General features: G+C 41.9%; 1 protein-coding gene and 1 long non-coding RNA gene across 4 annotated transcripts in view; one reads left to right on the top strand and one right to left on the bottom strand.

Moving 5' to 3' along the window:
• The window catches only part of ADGRV1 (adhesion G protein-coupled receptor V1), a 487,191-nt gene that overhangs the window by 247,099 nt on the left and 221,422 nt on the right, over window positions 1-18,670 (top strand). The window lies entirely within an intron of this gene.
• The window catches only part of LOC109282179 (uncharacterized), a 48,063-nt gene continuing 33,752 nt past the window's right edge, over window positions 4,360-18,670 (bottom strand). For all 3 annotated transcript variants that reach the window (XR_002089102.2, XR_002089103.2, XR_002089101.2), the window contains one exon: window positions 4,360-4,826. This is a non-coding gene — a long non-coding RNA (uncharacterized LOC109282179). The remainder of the gene's footprint in view (window positions 4,827-18,670) is intronic.

Raw genomic sequence — 18,670 nt, 5'->3', positions numbered from 1 at the left:
ACAGTGGAGTAACATGTTCATAAAAACCTACCTTCTGATTTATTGTAATTAAAAGTGTGTTCAGATGCACGTGTGACCCAAGGGAGGAGGAGGGAGGGAAAACATTGAATCCTGGATATCCCATCCAGGGATGAGCCGTGGAAACCCTGCTGTTGGTGCCAGTGCCCCTCACGCATTGAAAAGACCTGGATCTGTGCAATGCAGTTGGACGAATTCCCCCAGGCTGGAGCCATGTCTTCAGTAAGGTTCAAGCTACCACACATTTGCCTCCCATCCTCTGAACTGATCTGTTCATGGTGGGGAGGAAGATGGGGATTGCATTTCCCTGCATCAGGACCCATCCCACTGCAGGATGGGCCCTGCTGTGTTATCTCACAGTCCCCAGAGCTGTGCACTAAGAAGGAGGGATTCTTCCACAGCTGGACCCATCCTGGATTGGAAGTGGTCCAGCTGTACTACCTCCTGCCTCCATCCACAACTCCAGGTAAACTGAGGGCAGGAGGCAGGGGCAGGCTGAAGACAGCCTGTCAGCCATGAGGTTGGAGGGGTGAAGGAGTCTGCCTGGCTAGAAAGCTCACCTTTGCAGTGACTGCTGTCCAGCCAGAGGACTACGACACTTGCACACTCCCCCTCTCTCCAGGTTTTCCACTGGTCTTGCATGCCCATCCATAACCACTGGTAGCTTTTTTGGGAGACTTTTCAAAATCTGAACCCAGATTTTGCTTTGATGCATCATGCAGCCTTCTCGACTTAATTGGTACTAAAGGGATGTACCTAAAGGCAGAGTTTGATCCTAATGATAAATAGTTGCTGATCATGGATGGCTGAGCAAGTACACCTGTGACCACATTGGTATGTCTGTATTCATATGGCAGCTAATCTACTTAGCTTGGTTTGAAGAGGAATGGGTGGTATATTTGGAATTGCCCAGTATGACTGAAAAGCATGGCCTTTTGTGTTTTTCTTGTTGTGTTTATTATTTCTTGTCACCAAAGATATTTTTTGCAGACTTTCATGATGCTCATTTTAGGCTCTGAAGTTTGTAAGATATGGATGATGATGATGATGGTGGTGGTATAGTGCAATGTAAGAGACCTTGGTTAATACTTTCCAAAGTTTTCAGAGCTATTAAAACTTGACTGCAGTCTCTTTAGCACAGTTCCAGGCATACAAAGCTGTTTGTAAAGAAAGAGCAGTTAAGCATTTTCAGATTTAAGATTTTCGTCATCAGGTCATTCACCTTTAGCAGCTGGAAACCAAAGAACACTGTTCTGCAGATCAATGTAGCTGCCTAAAAAATGGATCATTAATTTCTCTGGTCTTTCACAATGGGGAGTGCCAATACAAAGCTTCAAAGCATGTAGTTCAGAAACCATTTTATTATGCCAGAAATGCTGAGTTGCACGATCGTTCTGACAATGGGACAGATCTCACCCTTCAGATTCTTGTAAACAAATAGCTCCTTTTCTCTATGAGAAAAGATGCAGCCTTTTTTTTTAAATGGTGACTGTATTTCAAAAGTTATTTTCAAGATGTTTTTAATAACCCACAGAATGCCACAGATATTTAAGTGTCACAATGGTATTTTTTTGTGATATGGTCTCAAGATACAATTAAAATTACAATCCTAACATGTTTTTAAATAGTGTGTTATAGTTTTTTAAACAAAGAAAACACTGGGTGTGTATATATTGTATGGCTTTGATTGTAAGTCTACATTTTGTCCCTCTGAAAGAACCATAAAAATGACACTTGACTCATAAGCAGGGTCAGCATATAATGGGGCCCCCAACAGTCTTGACTTATATTTTCAGTAGTTTTTGGTATGAGTTAAAAATGCCAAGTCATTTTTTTTTCAGTTTAGCATTTTTAGTGCATTTAACCCTTTGAATACTTCCCATGGTTATTTGATTCTCTCATGGGATTTTTCAATAGTAATGGCAGTTCATGGTCTTTGTCTGAAGTTATCAACCTATATTCAGGTAAAAAGCTGTTTCTTTCCAAAAATGAACATGGTAATGTAGGATTTGTTTATCATTGGAACAATGTTATGTTGGGAATGGGGGTGGGATTTGATCCATGGATTCTGGATTTTGCAGTTTAGCTTCATTAATTTGCTAAATATTTCATTTGTATGCTTAATTCAACCCACTTGTTTAATTTGAAATATGGACCAAAAAACGTGCAAGGATTTAGTACTAGGTAATCTTGACTAGGAATGCAAGCAGATAAACCCGTTATCAATTCTGCTTTGTAAATGATGCTCCTGCTTATTTGTCAGTTATTGTAAACCTCTGTCCAAGCAAAGTAGTTTTCATTGAATAAAATAAATAGTATTGTAAAGGTAAAAGATGGTCTTTTATCTGGTAATTACAACATAATGTGCTTTAAATAATCTTCTCATCATGAGTTGGCATTTTCTAACTGACCCAGTTTGCTCTTAAAGTTCAAATAGAGACAGACAGACAGATGGATTAACGGGTATGCATGCAGGGTCAGAATAAATGGTTTGCTAGGCCACATTGCTGAACATAGTTTTTAATAGTGCTGATCCTTTTTGACTAGGAAATTTGCAAAGCTTTGTGGAATAGTTGTCTTGCTGGCAGACAGCATTGTGTAGAAAACCAAGTGCTGGTGATAATATTAGAAATGTGGCATTAGTCATCTCTGACTGTAAGTTGAATTTTTCTCTCCCACCTTGACCCTCCCCCACAAACATGGAATTCTTATGAGAATATGAGGAAAACATCCTGTTTAAGAGCAGCAGTCCAGCTGTGCAGTCAGTGTGTTAGAGAGTTGCCCATTCTCAGGTTATCAGTCACAATCCATTTGAATAAATGTAGTCATTGTACTCCCAAGTAAAATTAGATGTTTGCAACTGGATTTTTGATGTGGCAACCTGTAGTTCAAGCAGTCTCGTTTTTGACTTTCCCTATTTGGGTATGTGTGTCATTACAAGCCATGTTACTTACACACCCAGTAAACTTAAATGTATGTAGTGCAGTATCAGGAGGAATTCTATTGTAGTCCTTAACAAACTCAGCTCCGCGCCTAATATCTGTTCTAAAAGTTACTTGCTGACTCTTTTCATAATCTTTCCCTGGGATTGACAGCATTATTAGAGTAGTAGACTGGGGGGTTGCCCTGCTCTCACTTGTACGATGCTAAAAATATATCATGTCAATGAGCAATGTAAGTCATAGGAGCATAAGATATGCCATATTGCTCAGACCACAAGCCCTCATTCCAAACCTATTGAATGAGGTCCATAGGTCTGTCCATTGACTTATTTAAACTGGACCCATCTAATTATTTTCTTCTCTATATTTCCATTTTAATATTTTCCCTTATTGGCATTTGGACCAAGAAACAAATCCTGCAAAATAAACAAAAGAGTTAATCCTTATGCTAATTGTCTAGGTAGTTCCTGAACATGCTTCAGGGCTTTCTCTGGTGTAAAATTTTATATTATTTTCTAGAAAAGATTTTAGTGAAGTAGCTGTTGCTACATGGGCAGCTGATCCTCAAGGATCCAGCCTGTATGATTTTGCTGTTTAAAGGAGCAGAAAAATATTGGGAAATCATTATGTTCTTGCTGGTCTGTGCAATGGATCTTGTTTTAAAAGTAGCAACTGAGCCACATGAGTTATAGTCTCTTCCAATCTAGATGCATGGGTAATTTCTTCTAATTTCAGATTGCAAATTTTTTTTTGAATTGGTAGTAAAACTGGAATCTGATTAAAAGTTACACAAAATTCACCAGGGCTGCCTGGTCATTTGAATATTTTTCTTGTTCCCCCCCCTTTCTCACCCTTGTCTCTTTTTTTCCTCTAGTTATTGTATTGTTTTTTCAGTGGTTTTTTTCCTGTCTTTTTGTGCCTGCTGAGTTTCTTCTATTTACTATAACTCATTGATCCAACACATTGATTCTAAAATTTTTCAAGAACTGGAATAGAAAAGTTAAAATTCTTCCATTAAAGCTGTACAACTCTCTTTAGTATCTTCCAATTCTGCCTGTTTTCCAATTTATGGTGTAATACTGTTTGTTTCTAATGCAGTGCTGCTAGTACCATTTTGTTTCTTATCAGTACTAAAAGACTACTGTTTTGTTTTTCTTTTTCTAGTCGTGTTGAACTGAGCCTCAACTCTTTTTCCCCTTAGCAGACATGTGTCCATGGATGTTTTTCCTCTTTTAAAGTCTTGCTTTGGTTCAGTATTCTGCTGCATTAGACAGCAGCTTTACTAGAACTGTGAGTAATGGAACCGTTCGTTGCTCATGCATTACATTACTTGAATGTACCCACAACTTACGTAAACATTTGATTCCCTAGATCTTCTGTCCCAAACCAAATAAAAGAGTAGAAAAGAAGAATTGATTTATTTTGCTGTTTTCAAGTAAACAAAAATTTTCCACTGGAAATGTGCAAGTATACAGAGGCAGGCCTGGTACACAGAAGTAGGCAGTGATGGCAGAAAATTGACCCCGGGGGGGAAGCCAAACTGACCACATTCTGTCTGGTTTTCCCTTTTAAAGAGAATATTCCCCTTAAAAGAGTCCAGTTCATGTTAACTTTCCAAAGTAAGCTCTAATACTGCTATTTAATTCAAAGTCCCTCAGCATTCTGTTTGCAGATCAATTTTTGCAAAGGAAGTGAGAGATGGAACAACTTATCTTTCAATCAGCATCATTTGATTCCTGTCCTCCTTTAAGTGTGAGTACTATTGCAGCAGTGGAACTCCTCCTCCTGTGTCAGTAAGATTTATCCCTCATGCCTGAGAAGGTGAATCAAGCCCAAATTGCCAAAATAGATCCTTGTATGTAGAGCCTGTGTAGGGAAGGAACCAAAATAAATGTTAGGCATTAGGCCTAAAACTTTGGTTCTAAAAACCATGTTGCCTTACTGAAAATCTCCACAAGTGTACTTTTGGGGACCTCAGTTTGCAATAATATGGGAGTTTTTGTATCAAACTCCATTTAATTTAATTCTAAAGTTGAAGTTCTTTTTGTTAGAGGGTTTTTTTAAATCGGTAGTTACATTTCTTCAATAAACCATATGTCACTATTAATCTGGCTCTTTTCATGAGGAATGAAGATGTTTTATTTCTGTTTTTAGTTTATCGTGAGTGGGGCTTAGTAGGCTATTTGGCTTGCTGGTGACTCTTCTAAACCAGTTCTGAAGGCCAATGTAATCAGTCTGGCCCCTGCCAGATATTCATTTTATGGCATGATGGGATCTGATCCCAGCAATGGCACCATAGTGTCAGAGCAGCCTTTAGAAATGTTAAGAACTTACCTCAGGTTTAACTCGCATTACTCTGCATTCAGTACCTCCTATTGAAATGAATGGGAAGTTGAATCAGATTGCCAGAAGTGGTCTGAAAATTACACCCATCTCAGGAGCTCCTGCCACATTACTGAAGATTTTAAGGACAAACTTATTTTGCATATTGGCCAGAATGGGCTGAGCTTAGTTGTCATCTTTTTTTTTTATACATATATATATATATATATATATATATAATTTGTATCCGAGGCCAAATTAGCCAAAACTAATTCCAAATTCAAAAGTCCAGAACCATAAGTGGCCCTAGTACTGGCAAACATCCTCCACCTGCACCTGGGGCTTCAGATGTTTCCAAATCCTTTGGTGGGCATCCTACTTGCAGGCCCGGATTTGGATGCCCCCGAGTTTTGCATGCCATTAGCCATAAGGCCCTCGGAGCAAGCAAGGGAGGAGACTCCCATTTCCATAACCTGGGCTTAAAGCCGCTGCACCTCAGCGGGTACTGAACCATGCCAGAAGAGCAGTTCTCTTGCGAAGCAGTTTAGGAAAACTGTCTTCTTGGACACAGATACACATATAAGCCAGGTTTTTAGGGCTGAGCTGACTGTCTGGTCCCAGCTGCAGAGAAGGAAGGAGCTCCTGAGAGGACCACAGTGACCGGTGGTGCAGTGAGAGTGAGCCTGAATTGCTTTGAGCCTATGGGATGGGGGAAGGCACTCTTGACGGATGGTCTTATTGCAAACTGTGGTCTTATTTTACTAGACATAGGATGCCGTAGAGGCATTGTGAGGCTTCTGAGAGCTCTCCAGAAGGGGAATATACTGTCAGTTCTGCCTGGGGCAGAACTGGGACTGGGTAAGTTGGGGATGGGGAATTGTGGAGGACTTCCTGGAAAGTGGAGAGTGTGGTGGGGTCTGCATGGCCCAGGAACTCTGTGGGGGTTAGGCAAAGGCACCTAGCATATTCATGTGGCTATCTGAGGGCCACCTCCCAAGTTTCTTACTGTTAACATCAAGGTGTGGGAAGGTTGTTAGAGTGCCAGAGAGGGAAACAGCTTGAGGTGGGCTGCTAGGAGGCCGCAGACTGCCTGAGACACACCTATGTAATATCTGCATATAAAATATTGCCCAACTTTTACAGGAGGAGAGTTAGCCACACTCAGTGATCAATGATAAAAGGAAACCTGGTCTAAATAGTGACCTTATTTAAGGGCTTGCAATTTACATAAGGTTGTAATGTCCCTTTTTTCTTTGGTACAAAAATATCGGGGCCCAAGCTGAGGAGATGGATGGTTGGATAAATCTCTTCCTAAGATTCTCCTTCAAACAATCCTGCAGGCCTTGTAATTATCATTCCCTGTTCAGGGAAAGTGGCTTGTTGGTCCTCTCCCCTTCTTAGCAGTGCTCCCATAGCTTCTTCTTCAAATTTGTATAGAACTCCACAAATGCATTCAAATGAATGAGGGAATCAGCCTGAGCCATCTTGTACTTTTACCTCATCGTGCAGACCCTGATAGAAATGGGAATATTATGGTTTCATTCCACATGGAGTCAGTTAAAAGCATTGGAACGCTGCAGCATAGCTGGAGACAGGACAGCCGCCCTGCCTCAGGGCCTGCATTGCTGGGCCACCCCGCACTGCTGCCATGACTGGACTCACCAAAAAAAAAAAAAAAACCATCAAAAAACTTGACATGGCTTGGAAAAATCCTTGAGCCAGCCTGACATTAGGCTGCTGTTCAAATATTCTGATTATAAAACCAGGGCCAGCCAGTTAATAAGTCAAGGACTAGGAGCCAAAGTCAGGAGGCAGAAAACAAATTGAAGGGCTTGAGGAGGGGCTTGGCAAAACAAGTCTCAGTGTTGACCAAGAGGGTACAACTGCTGCTGCTGCACAAAATACCTGAATCTTAGTAGCCACTCCTTAGGGCAACCAGTCTCACCGTTACCTGAAGGTATACGTCTAAAGACTGACTTATCCTGCTAATTCCATTGGCCTGAACTAAGTAGATTGTAGCCTAGGCTGACAGTTTTGTAGTGTAGTGTAAGATAAACTCCCCACTGGCAGTTCTCTTTATCCTATGTTTAGATGAGGATACATATGATATTGCACTAGGTCATTTCTGCCTAACTTTTGTGATCCTGTTATGTTTCTGACAATTCATTATAATTTAAATAGAAAAGGACTGAAGCAAACATGGTGCATCATGGTACAGGAAAGTTGTCCTTTTGTTAACATAACACAGTGTGCTTTAAACATTGTGTTGGAGTTATTAATAGCACCAAGAATAATAGCACAACTGACTTCTGATAAATACAAGTATGTCAGAGAATGGAAGCTTCCGTCAGAATTGGCTACTGTGCTAGGCTTGAGGGGAAGCAGAATCCAAACAGTATGTGAGAAACTAGAAAAAAGGAAGCAATTCAGCCTTGCTGTTGGGTCAGTTATATTTGATTTACACCCTGCTTCAGCTTTCTACTCCTGCCAAGTTGCATCCAATACACACTGTTGAAGTATTAGGGGCCTCCTTTCTATTCATATTCTACGTCAGTAAGAGCTGAGAGACCACAGAACTTACTTATTTTTGAAAAACTTCATTGTACTTGTTTAAAACAGTGAGCAGTTAATAACACTTTCTGACACATTCTTTTAGGTTTTTCTATAACCTCTTGTTTAGCATTGTTCCAGCGGAAAATACTCTTTCAACCCCATTACCTGTTAGTTTATTTCGTTCCAACTGTATCCTGCTTTTAGCATAGTACACTAACTTCTGCTCGTGATACAAGTTTTCAAGACTTAAGTATGGGTCTAGAATAACATTTATTTTCATGCAGTTTGATATGCATTTTGAAGCTAAATCTGTAATATCCTCCCTCATAAGTATGGAGTAACCAAAAATGAATTTCTGCACATATAAAACTTCTGTAAACTTCCCAGCTCTAGCCTTATGATGCTCCCTGGGCATTTCTATTAAACACTAATAGATCAAAATAAATAATTTGGAAAATTAATCTGTTCAGGAATATTGATATACAATAATGATATATAAATTGTACTGTATTCCAGCTAATGGCCTAGGTCTTTCCCACTAGGATCCAGCTAGGTGAAGTTTCCCTAAAATTTGGTGTTTTAGTGCTTAGGTGAGAACTATTTGTTTTGCTTTGGTGGGTTTATGTAAGCATTTTGTCACAAAGTTGTCCAATTGAATTTAATATCAGTGCAAACAGTACATCATGATGCTGCTGTAAAATGTAGCTTAACATTGTGTAGAATGAAAGACTTCCAATGAAACCATGCAACTTAGCAACAATAGTTGGTAAATTTTGCTGTGTAAGGAAACAAAGCTCGGGCTATTCCATAACTATTTTTTTGTTGTATTTAATGATTTTATTTTTATTTTTAAAATCATTATTTTTATTTAATGATTTTAGTTAATGAATGTTTTATTTGATGATTCTTGAGACAATGTCTCAGGAAATTGAGGGTGTCAGTTGGGGGCCTCAGCTGCCTGTACACCAATGCCAGGAGCATGGGGAACAAATAGGAGCTAGCCCTCTTGCTCTCTAGTGGTCAATATGACCTGATAAGGATCACAGAGACCTGGTGGGACTCCTCACACGATTGGAGTGTAGCTGTAGAGGGCTACACCCTGCACAGAAGGGACAGAGTAGGGAAAGAAGGCAGAGGGGTAGTTCGCTATATGAGAGAGCAGTACACCTCTCTGGAGGCTGACTTTGGCTCCAAAGATAAGCAGCTTGAAACCCTCTGGGTCAATCTACAGGGAAGGGCAAGGTGAGAGAAACCTAACTGTAGGTATTTACTACAATCCACTGAACCAAGGAGAGGAGCTGGATCTGGAGTTCTCTTGAGAACTGACAGAGGCCGCGTGTGCAAGGGACTTGGTTGTCATGGATGACTTCAATTACCTGGACATAGATTGGGAGGAACACTTGGCTAAGTCAGATAGTTCACTCAGTTTCCTGACTGTGATCAAGGAGCTCTTCCTGACCCAGGAAGTGCAAGGGCCAACCAGAGGTAACACTCTCCTAGACTTGGTCTTGGCCAAGGGAGATGATATTCTGTGTGCCTTGAACTTTGAGGGTAACCTAAATGACAGCGGCCCTGAAATTATCAGGTTCACTGTCCACCGCAAATCAACAAATCAATCAGCAGGATTGAATCCTAGACTTAAAAAATGCTGACTACAGCATTAGTAGGGGAGGCGATGTGGGACCAGGAAGGGAAGGTGAATGGGGTGCATGAAGAGTGGTCGTTGCTCAAGGTTACGATCTTTGAAGCACAAAAGAAAAGCGTTTCTGCAAAGAAGAATGGTAGCAGAAAGGCTGGCAAGCCCTCCTGGCTTAATAGGGACATTGCAGTCCTCTTAAAAAAGAAAAAAGAGGCGCATGCTCAGTGGAAGCTAGGGATAGTTCTCAAGGAGGACTATACAACACTGGCCAGCATTTGTAGGGAAATGATGCAGAAAGCCAAGGCAGAGACTGAGTTTAGGTTAGCCACAGGAGTCAAGGACCTCCTTTTTTAGGTATGTAGGCAGTAGGAGGAAAACAGAAGTGTGGGACCTCTGCTTAACACCTCGGGACAGCTAGTAACCGATATTCAGGAAAAAAATGAACTCTTGAATGCCCACTTTGAGTGGGTGCAATACCAATTAGAAAAGCTAGACATTTATAAGTCAGCAAGACTGGATAGGCCCCATCTGAGAGTGCTGAAGGAGCTGGCTGAGGTCATCGTGGAACCTCTGACAAAGCTCTTTCAGAATTTGTGGTGCACAGGGGAAATCCCTGAAGATTGGAAGATGGCCAACATTGTGCCCATCTTCAAGAAGGAGGAGGACCCGGGCAACTATAGGCCAGTCAGCCTAACCTCTATCCCAGGGAAAATCCTGGAAAAGCTCATTAAAGAATCTATGTGCAGTACGTTCACAGAAGGTAAGGTTCTGAATGACAGCCAGTATGGCTTTGTCGCCGGTAGGTCTTGTCTTACCAATCTCACGTCCTTCTACAACCAGGTCTCTCACCACCTGGACATGGAAGATGAGGTAGATGTTATATACCTAGACTTCCAAAAGGCTTTTGATCTAGTACCCCATGATATCCTGGTGGGAAAACTGGAAGGTTGTGGGTTCAGCTGTTCCATGGTTCAGTGGGTGGAAAACTGGCTACAGGGTAGGACCCAGAGAGTTTTCATGAACGGATTTGTCATCCTGGCGTGAAGTGGCCAGTGATATCCCTCAGGGATCTGTGCTTGGACTTGTGCTTTTCAACATCTTTATCAATGATTTGGATGGGGGAATGAAAAGCTCGCTGGCCAAGACGACACCAGGCTATGGGGCAGTGTGGTCACGTCAAAAGATTGGTTGTAGATATAGGCAGACCTGGACAGGCTCGAGAGTTGGACAGACTGGAACCAGATGAGTTTAACACTTCCAAGTGTAAGATGCTCTATCTGGGGGCAAACAACCCTCAACATACATACAAGTTCGGTGGTGACAGCTTGATTTGCACCATGTCCAAAAGGGACCTAGGGTTAACAATTGACCATCGCATGAATATGAGCCTTCAGTGCAAGGTGGTGGTCAGCAGGGCAAATAACGTACTGGCATGCATCAACCAATGCATCTCATGTAAAACTAAGGATGTGAGACTCCCACTGTACTCAGCACTGGTGAAACAGCAGTTGGAGTACTGTTTCCAGTTCTGGGTGCCACACTTCAATAAAGATGTGGAAAAACTTGAGAGGGTCCAGAAAAGAGCCACCCGTATGTTCTGGGACTTGCAAGGCAAGCCATACGAGGAAAGGATGAGGGATCTGGGCCTCTTTAGCCTAAAGAAGAGACGGTTGAGAGGGGACTTGATAGTAGCCTACCACTATGTCAGAGGAGTGCATCAGGACATTGGTGAAAAACTGTTCACTAGGGGACCTCTGGGGAAGACCAGGACCAATGGACATAAACACCTGAAAGGTTGCTTCAGGCTTAATACCAGGAAAAACTCCTTCACAGTCAGGGTGTCCAGACTGTGGAATAAACTCCCTTCAGAGGTGGTGCAGTCGCCTACTCTGGAGGTTTTCAAGAGGAGACTGGACAGTCACCTTGCTGGGGTCACGTAACCCCAGTTATCTTCGTGCCTGGAGCGGGGGGGAGGGCTGGATCCAATGATCTGCAATGTCCCTTCCAGCCCCTAACAATCTAGGAATCTATTAATTTAATTGAGAAGAGAATAAGATTTCTGAATTTTACATGAGAAGGATTTTATTATTTAAATAAGTGTCTGATAATTACTGTTTTCAAGTGTGGTGATGTCTTTTGTGTGGCTTAACTGGACATTCTTGGATCAATAATAATTATTAACTTTGCTTTCAATTTGACTGAATTTTTTTCTTAATGCTGTTTGAAAATCAGAGTTTTCACCCCATTGAAAGTTCTAAATATTTGCAATTTTTATTAAGAAAAATCTAAATATTTCAAACTAAGAACTTTCAAGGGGATGGAAACAGTATTTAGCCACAGCTGGAAAAAGCAGAGTAATCAAAGGGAGAGAGAACCATAAGACTATAGTCACTTAGGAGGCCAAAGAATGTTTCTTGAATGTAATGCAGGTGTCTTTGGGATAGCCTGGTTTTAGCTGGAAAGAGCCAGTTCATCAAATATGAAATATTTTTGTGGGAACATATAGGTTTTGACAATCTTCTGGGAAAATCTATCTGATTTCCTGTTAGCCCAGTCAGTGACCTACATAGAGACCATTGTTGCCACCTCCACAGCTCCAGAGTAGTTTTACGATGTTCACTGCCCAGTGGTGTTATAGATGGGCGTAACAATTGTGCTGGTATCAAAAGATATTGGTGTAAGGTGCCTAAGTGAACCTGTTACATCTGTATGATTATGCAGTAATATAAATAACACAACTATTCTAACTTCAACCTGTTTCATTTAGGGTCAATGTTAAGGTCATTTAGCTAAATTGCATCATGGGTCTGAGTGGGTTAAAAGGTGTTTTAATCTCATTCAGTCCTCCAAAATTCAGGGATTGAGTCATGCTAGAACTCTGGAAGCCCTAGGGCTAGGGACAGACATTCAAAAACCCTGAGCCTGAATTGATTCAATCTTTGCAGGTTAGCCTAACCTGGCTAGGCTGAAGCGGTTTGTAACCACACAGACATCCCCTCTGAACTGAAGAAATGCAGGCACATGTATGCAGTGGCTCAGGCTAGAAGCTGGGGAGTGGGGGCTAGAGCAGCCCTCCCTCCCCTTCTACAGTGCTGAGCTGAGGGGTGTGTGGCCAGGTCCTGGCAGGACACTCTGATTAGGGAGGGGTCCCTGTGACAGAGGGACCAGTGACAGAGACAGCAGGAAGTTGCACAGCAGGGAACATTTAGCACCGCATCAAAAAAAAAAAAGCCTTTCTCATTAGTTCAAGCTCTTCTTAAACAACTTTTTTCCAAAGAAGGAATGGAGGGATGTTACCAACAGACGGGTTGATTAGCTCCAAATAGCCCTAAGTGGACACTGTCCTGCCTTGGTCCTATCTACCTTACACAGGTGTGTCTCAACATTAGCTTGCATACCACATGCTGGCTACAGTCCATGCTGTGGGAGAGGGGAGGGGAGGAATCTGTGCTGGAACAAGAAGTGGTGGGGGGTGTGGAGTAAGGGAAAGCCAGGCAGACCCTGCTGTAACCTGCAGTCTCTGCTGGAGCTCCAGCTAGGAAGCAGGGGGGTGAGGCCAGCCAGCTCTGGAGGAACGGGCCCCACTCAGGACTGCAAAGCATCTGGGATGCTGGGTGACTCTGGTTTAAGTTAAACCAGGAAGGGGTCTGGGACAGACATTGCATAAACTGGTTTGACCCAAATCAGTTAAGTCTGATACTACGTTCAACCAGGTTTATCTCAAACCATTTGCAGCCATTTTCAAACTGGTTTATGTGCACTGAACATGTGTTCTGTTACAGGTCTAAACCAGTTTCTGATCACTTAAGCTGGTTTATGTGTAATGTCTGTCCCTAGCCTAGGAGACAGACAGGTTCTAGTTAGGGGTGTCGGAGTCTGGACTTCCAGCTCCATAACAGGAAGCCTGGAAGAACTGAAAATCCAGGGCTTCCAGCCATTCCAAGTTTTCTTCCTTGAAACTAGATACAGAGCCTAGGAATTTGTGCTAGAACCCCTGAGAGCTACCAGTCTGAGAGCCAAGGGCCTTGTAGTACAGTCTTTCTGGCTCAATTTCATTTTGAAAGTGTTTAGTCTTTTTGCATATTTTGAAACAGAAATATTTGGTCGTCCCATTTGCAGGAAATCTTGTAAATTTCTGCTGTCTTACACAATGGAACAAAATGTTTGTAGATTTTTGGAATTTCCTGTGGAATAGAAACTCTGACTTTCAATCAATTCTAGCTTTGAACACCAAAATACTATGAACAAGGGCTGTATTAACAAGGCATGTGACACTGGACAAATGGATACCCATACAATTGGATGCATGTTCTTTAACACTTGAGTTCAATTTAATCAAATTGTTAAAATTAATCTGCACTATATGGACACTATGTGTGGCGCTTACTGTCCACTAAGTTCGCTTTGAAAGTGAATGCTTATGTGGCACTGACACTCACTGTAGATTGTGCCCTCGAGGTGATAATTGCTGTGAAATTACATGCAATTTTGAATCTTGCCTGTGTTGGCCGAAAAGTGGCAGAAGGCTCCAAGATACCACAAGCAAAACAGTAATTTTATATCACTGCCTGATATAAATAAACGTAGACAGCAATATTTTAAAAGAAAAGAAATTAAATAGTTGGGATGAAGCTCCCGGAAGAGTTCTTCTTGCTCATTATTTCTGGCTTATTTAAGTTTAAAAAATAATAACAATTAGGAATAAGACACCATTCAGTAGCTTGTATTGCCGGAAATGATGACAGTGTTAAATAGATTTTCTTGTTGTAAATAGGTCCAATTACTGCATTATTAATGATATTATTTAAGTACTCATTAAATGTGACATTATTTAGTGGGTTCATGTTAGTTTAGAACCTTCATTAAAAGATTACTGTGAGGGATTTTGCAATCTTGTATTTTTCCATCCAACCAGGGTTATTTCCTACCATCTGAAGATCTGGGAAACTTTTGATATAGATAGTGAATTTTGGATTTCAGGCCCTCAGTGATGATGGGGATTGTGCAATCTGTGGAGTTAGTGCTCCAAGAATATGGACATAGATGGAGCTTCACCTATTTCATTTGCCACGTTTGTCATCTTTAAAATGATGTTTTGTGATGCTGTCCATTAATCCCAAAATGACCATTCATGTGGAAACTTCCCCCTTTGATATACAGTAAGGAAAGGCAAATGGAACTAACAACTTGCTTCTTGACTAGCCGCCTTTATTTCATAGAAGCCACTGAAGGAATAAGGTGTAGCTCAGCTTTAGCAAAAATGGGAAAATATGAATCTGCATGGATGCCACAATTGAAAAAACATTCGTGATCTACCAATATATCGTTATTGGACCTTACCATACAACCATCCACTAAGGAGGCTGCCATAGATTTCTCAGCAAGCTTTGGTTTTGTTATATAACAGAAAAGCATACTTAGCTGAAACCTCTGTTCGTGAGAAAAATCAATTGAATTGATTTCATCCAACCAGGGTTATATTTCCTACCATCTGAAGATCTAGGAAACTTTTGATATAGATAGTGAATTTTGGATTTCAGGTGCTTGGTGATGATGGAGATTGTGCAATCTGTGGAGTTAGTGTGCCAAGAATATGGACATAGATGGAGTTTCACCTATTTCATTTGCCACGTTTCTCACCAGGGAGGTCCGGGTGAGGGAGATCCCTTGCCCTCCATCAATGCTGACCTCGTAAAGGAACACCTTGAGAGGCTGGATACCTTCAAGTCAGCTGGCCCTGACAATCTACACCCCAGGGTACTCAAGGAGCTGGCGAGCATCATAGCCCAGCCTCTGGCAGAGATCTTTGAGAACTCCTGGCACTCTGGTATAGTGCCCGAAGACTGGAAGAAGGCCGGTGTGGTGCCTATCTTCAAGAAAGGGAGGAAAGTGGATATGGCAAACTATAGGCCCATCAGCCTGACTTCTATCCCGGGGAAGATCTGAGAAAAGTTTAATAAAGAGGCCTTCCTTAATGGACTGGCCGATGCCAACATCCTGAGGGATAGCCAGCATGGGTTTGTTGCGGGTAGGTCTTGCTTGACCAATCTCATTTCCTTTTATGACCAGGTGACCTATCACCTGGACAAAGGAGAAGAGATTGATGTCATATATCTTGACTTCAAAAAAGCCTTTGATCTGGTATCCCATGATCACCTCTTGGCAAAACTGCCAATTGTGGCCTTGATCCACCACTATCTGCTGGCTGGGACATTGGCTCTGTGGTCAGACCCAGAGGGTGGTAATTGATGAAAGTCAATCGTCATGGTGCCCTGTGACCAGTGGGGTCCCCCAAGGCTCTGTCCTTGGACCTATATTGTCAACATCTTCATTAATGATGCGGACATTGGAGTCAGAAGCGGACTGGCCAAGTTCGCCGATGACACCAAACTTTGGGGCAAAGCGTCCACACCTGAAGACAGGAGGGCGATCCAGGCTGACTTTGACAGGCTCAGAAAATGGGTGGATGAGAACCTGATGGAGTTTAACACTGAAAAATGCAAGGTTCTCCACCTTGGGAAGAAAAACCGGCAGCATCCTTATAGGCTCAGTAGTGCTACACTGGCTAGTACTAGGGAAGAAAGAGATTTGGGGGTCATCATTGACCACAAGATGAACATGAGCCTGCAATGCAATGCTGCGGCTAGTAAAGTGACCAAAACGCTGGCTTGCATCCATAGATGCTTCTCAAGCAAATCCCGGGACGTCATTCTTCCCTTGTACTTGGCCTTGGTGAGGCCGCAGCTGGAGTACTGCGTCCAGTTTTGGGCTCCACAATTCAAAAAGGATGTGGAGAAGCTTGAGAGAGTCCAGAGAAGAGCCATGTGCATGATCAGAGGTCAGGAAAACAGACCTTATGATGACAGGCTGAGAGCTATGGGGCTCTTTAGCTTGGAAAAACGCAGGCTCAGGGGTGATCTGATGGCCACCTACAAGTTTATCAGGGGTGACCATCAGTATCTGGGGGAACGTTTGTTCACCAGAGTGCCCCAAGGGATGATGAGGTCAAATGGTTATAAACTCCTGCAAGACTGTTTCAGGCTGGACATAAGAAAGAATTTCTTTACTGTTCGAGCCCCCAAGGTCTGGAATAGCTTGCCATCAGAGGTGGTTCAAGCACCTACATTGAACACCTTCAAGAGAAAATTGGATGCTTATCTTGCTGGGATCCTATGACCCCAGCTAACTTCCTTCTTTTCTTTGTTTAACTATTTAGCATGCTTGCACCAGATAATATTTATTACTATGCCTTTATGTCATCTTTTATGCCACTCTCGCATTTGCAACTGCATGCCAGTAAATGCTGTCTAGTACTTTGATTTTCCTTCAGATTATACCACCTCTGTTTCAGGCAGCCAACATTTGCTCCATTGTTTACCTTAATGCTAGCTAACTGTATTGTTATAGTCTATGGCTCATATTCAAAAGTTAGTTTAAATTGCACCATCTTCTGGCTTTCTCAGAATGTAGATTGTTGGTACTTAAATATTTAGCTTCCTTGAGCACATCTACATGAGATGCTACATTGCTGTAGCAATGAGCTACAGCACCATAGCTCATTGCTATGGCGATGTAGCATCAGCGGGCACAAACCGTGACACCAATGCTACTATGCAGTAGCGTCGGTGTCACAGTTCGTGCCTGCTGATGCTACATCGCTGTAGCAACAAGCTATGTCACTAAAGCAAGTACTAGATGACTGCACAGTAACTTCTGTTACTGTGCAGTCCCAACAGCATATGGGTCATTTCTGACCTTACTGCTCAGTAGGGTCAGAAATGATCCATATGGTTCCAGGACTGCACAGAAATGGAGGTTACTGTGCAGTCCTTTAGCAAGTACTAAATGACAGCGCAGTAACAACTGCACAGCTGGGGACATATGTAGACATGCCCCTTGAGACTCGCACCCATTTGTCATTGAGGTGGTTAGCCATATTAGCCTCAAGTCAGGTAAGATAGGGTGGAATCTTAGTCCCTAAGGTATTACCCAGCCTTACCTATTTATCATTTGTCACTGTGTACCTTACACTAAATTTCTCCCATGTAGATGGAAAGCCTAGAACTTCTATGTTCACTTCCATCCCTTTTGCAAGGGGAGACAATGTACTCTAAGGCCCATTTCCACAAATGACCTTTGACTTGGTAACGCTCAGCATTTACAAACCTGAATCAAACACCAGTTCTCAGTCCTGAGAATAGGTACAGTTTGGCATGACTGCGTCTTGGATATGAGAATGCTTATGAATGCCAGCATGTGTGTAATATAAAGGAGGAAGAATTGCATCAAGGGTCAGCACAGAGGGAGCTGAGGTTTGCTTGCTTCCTAAGGCAGGGAAAGGGAGGCTAAAAATTCATTGCTCTAAGAGACTTGAGACTGGTAGTCACTAACTAGTATTTGGAAGGTCAGTGAAGGGAAGACCATGATCAGCCACCTTCTCTGTGAAATGTGCCATGTTTTCTGTGGCATTATTCCCTCCTGAACTGATCCTCTCTGTTTTCTGTCAGACTTGCTGTCAAGAAAATATTTAGGAGAAAATAGTTAGAGTTCATAATTTTCCGTATGTAGAGGCTGGAAGCCAGACGTGGTAACAGCTGTAAAATTTCAATGTTTATATGGTAATACTATGCTATCAGGGTTTCAGTTCTTCTCCTTTTCATCTCTAAATCTGCCTGCTTATGACTACCATAGGATGTATGATTTAAAAATATGAAATGTATAAACTTGGGTTGTCCAATTCTAAAGATCAGCCAAATAAAATCATATTTAATAACATCTTATTTCTTTTTCAGATAGATCAGTGATAGCTGGTGAGAGCAATTACATAGAAATAAAAATATAGCAAAACTGTATATAAGAATAGCTGTTACGGGGTTATAGTTATCTGATGAAAACCATTTAAAACTGTGCCTCATTTCTAGTTTATATTTATGTACTTTCAACTTCCTGGAGCTGAATCGTATTAAACCTTTGACTGTTAGACTAAGAGCTCTCTATAGTCATAATCTTCTTCCCCCAGTAAACATCCACGGACACTGTTCAGTGTTCTAGTCACTTTTTAACCTTATCTTGGATAAGCCAAATAGGTTGATTTTCTTAAGTCCCAAACTGTAAGGCAGGTTAATAGAAAGTATGTACCTAAATCCTGTAGGCTGCTTTGAAATCACAACTCACAAATTTATCAGGGAGTTTACAA

Source organism: Alligator mississippiensis, chromosome 3, assembly GCF_030867095.1.
Source record: "Alligator mississippiensis isolate rAllMis1 chromosome 3, rAllMis1, whole genome shotgun sequence".
Classification (NCBI taxonomy): domain Eukaryota; kingdom Metazoa; phylum Chordata; order Crocodylia; family Alligatoridae; genus Alligator; species Alligator mississippiensis.
The sequence above is the reverse complement of the archived record's forward strand: the minus strand, read 5'-3'. Positions and strand labels throughout refer to the sequence as shown.